The sequence below is a fragment of the Drosophila biarmipes genome, chromosome 2R (genome assembly GCF_025231255.1).
Source record: "Drosophila biarmipes strain raj3 chromosome 2R, RU_DBia_V1.1, whole genome shotgun sequence".
In the NCBI taxonomy this organism is placed as follows: domain Eukaryota; kingdom Metazoa; phylum Arthropoda; class Insecta; order Diptera; family Drosophilidae; genus Drosophila; species Drosophila biarmipes.
In genome coordinates, this window is record NC_066615.1 from 2,447,317 (window position 1) to 2,450,422 (window position 3,106).

A 3,106-nucleotide genomic window follows, 5' to 3' on the forward strand; every position below is an offset into this window, starting at 1 on the left:
AAAGAATTTCTATAGCTAATAATAAATATATAACTAACTTCGATTCAAGTAAACCAAATAACTACCTCAGCTATATTGATGCAAATAATTTATATGGTTGGGCAATGACTCAACCCTTACCGCTTGCAGGATTTAAATTTTTAAGTAATGATCAATTAGAATCTTTCGATTTCAAAAATATTTCTGCTGATGGAAATGTAGGATGTATATTAGAAGTGGATTTAGAATATCCTACTGATCGGCATGACTCCCATAACTACTTTCCTTTCTGTTCAGAAAACAAAGTTCCTCCAGGAGGTAAGCAGCAAAAACTTATAGCTGATTTATCGAATAAAAGCGAATACATTATCCACTTAAAACAGCTTCAACTTTGTATACAGCATGGTTTAATTGTAAAAAAAATACATAGGGTTTTGTTTTTTACACAATCATGCTGGTTTAATGCCCTATATTGATTTAAACACTGATCAAAAAAACCTATCCGAAAATGATTTTGAAAAAAATTTTTTTAAGTTAATGAATAATGCAGTATACGGCAAAACAATGGAAAATGTGGCCAAGCGTAGAAATATAGTATTAGTAAAACATTATAAATCAAGACAAAATTCGCCAGGCTTCAGGCAACGCATAGCTAGACATGACTTCCATAGCGTTGAGATATTTGGGACAGATCTTGCAGCGATTGAATCAACACCATCAAAAATTATGTATGATAAGCCAATATACATAGGAGTTGCTGTTTTAGAATTATCTAAATGGTTAATGTATGAATTTTATTATAATTTTCTATTACTTAAAAGTCCTTCTTCGAAAATAATTTATATGGATACAGATTCATTTATTTTATCTTCAGAGGAAGACTTTTACGAAACTATAAAAGAAAATCCTGAACGATTTGATACCTCAAATTATAAACTAGAAAACCAATTTAATATAGCTCAAGCTAATAATAGGGAACCTGGCAAAATGAAGGATGAACATGCAGGTAGGGTTATGACTTCTTTTGCTGGACTGAAGGCTAAGGCATACTCTTGTTTAGTTGATAAGGAAGGAAACGAAAACGAATGTATAAAAAAAATTAAAGGAGTTAAGAAATCAGTTATTAAAAAACTGAATCATGAAGATTATATAGAATGTATAAAATATAAAAAAACATTTTATGGATCCCAGCGAGTTATTCGAAGTAGGTCGCACATCCTCTATACTGAAATTATGAATAAAATAAGTCTTAATTATAAAGATGATAAGAGATATATTTTACCAAATAATTGTAATACATTGGCTCATGGTCATTATAATATTGAACATATATTAAGTAGTCAAAATTAAACCCGTTATTAAATAAATGTTTATATGTTTATATTATAAGAATAAAAATTGTAAATAAATAGATAAAAAATTAAACTTGTTATTGTTGCGTTTTATTACTTTAGCAGGTCATTTACAGATATCCATGAGTTGTGGCTGGAATCGAAACCGCTCCATTTTACAAGCACTTGATTATTTTTCCTTTTTAGTATTTTCTCTACTAGGAAAGCATTTTTGTCTTTCACTTTTTGAAGTTCCTCTTCATAAAATGACCCATTAATAGGCGTACCCATATAATCTTGTATTTCATATGTTACGGGGTATGTAGACTTGACTTTTAAAACTTTAAAAACTTCTGTGGTTCAATTAGGTTCGTATCCCTTCATAAATGCTCCCTTGTATTTACTTATTCTAACAAAATCACCTACTAAAAATTTATGTTTTGGAAATATTTTTGGTATATTATATACCGATTTTAAAATAAACTCTTCATTTTTCGTGCAGACATCTATAGGCTTCATTTTAATTGTTCGGTGATATGAATTATTGTATTGATTTACGAGATAATTGATGTTATGAATCCACTTATATTTACCCTGCATACTAAACATTTTCCACATACGATTTTTTAATGTTCTATTAAAGCGTTCACAGATAGAAGCCTTGAGATGCGTATAAGTATGATAATGATTTATATCAAATTTATCCATTAATTTCCTAAAAGTGGAATTAAAAAATTCTTTCCCTTGATCTGACTGAATATTCTTGGGTGTACTTTTACTCTTTTTAAAAACAGATTTCATTGCCTCTGCTACATCCAGGGCAGACTTTGACTTAACTGCCTCGGCGTATGCATACTTTGAGAACGTGTCAATAACGGTCAGTAAATATCTAAAACCCTTATTTTCTTTCGAAAATGGTATCATTTCAACTAAATCAATTTGCCATGTGTCATTTATCCGTTTTTGAACGAACTTTCGCCGTATGAAGTTTTTTCGCGCTGCCTTATGAATTTCATCGACAACTTGTTGTTTGCTCATCTTAAGGTGTTGATTTATTAGTATTATTTTTTATTTGATGACGATGGTTGCTTAGTCAATAATGCTTGCTTATATACAAGAACATCCCTTTTTATTTCTGAACGCATCTTTTTTGATATTTCAAAACATAATCGTGTTAAATCTATTTGCACATCCTTATCATAGGTACCTTCTAAATCAGATAGTTGAATATCAAATTTTTGTAAAGATACACACTTAGGAATAATATGATTATGTAAAGATATATTACTTGCTGTCTTAATATGGAGTTCCAACATAAAAATGTAGTAAAAAATATGCCTAATCTTAGTAATGATCTCCAGGACTCAGAATCAAACTCAATTTTGTTACCATACTGATTAATCACAAAAACGTACTGATTATCTGATTTCCTAAATCTAAAGTTACATTTTATGGAGTGCAAGCACGGATGATCAATAATTGTATCAGGCATCAAGAAGTCATACTGGTCCAGTTTCAACTGAATAAATTCCTTATACGTAAGAAGTTGCATCCATTCGTCTTTGTCAAATCCAATGAAATTATTTTTACTTTGCTGCATCCAAACCATCGGCAAAAATTTTCGAGTAGTTGACAGACCACATTTCAATTTTATGTTATGAACAACATAATACTCGAATCCAAAAATGACTTCGTGGTCCTGTTTCTTTCGAGAAGTTTTATTTCTTTTAGTTACACACATGTCCATCAGGTAAGACTACTTTAAATAAACTGTAAATATGTTCTATTATCGTTAT

The 3,106-nt window shown here is 29.9% G+C and overlaps 1 long non-coding RNA gene across 1 annotated transcript; it reads right to left on the bottom strand.

Moving 5' to 3' along the window:
• Nucleotides 1-1,399: 1,399 nt before the first annotated feature.
• On the bottom strand, nucleotides 1,400-2,707 carry LOC127011042 (uncharacterized). The gene is made up of 2 exons (XR_007764066.1): nucleotides 2,599-2,707; nucleotides 1,400-2,520 (listed from the first exon to the last, which is right to left on the bottom strand). It is a non-coding gene; the product is annotated as an uncharacterized LOC127011042 (long non-coding RNA).
• Nucleotides 2,708-3,106: the final 399 nt, after the last annotated feature.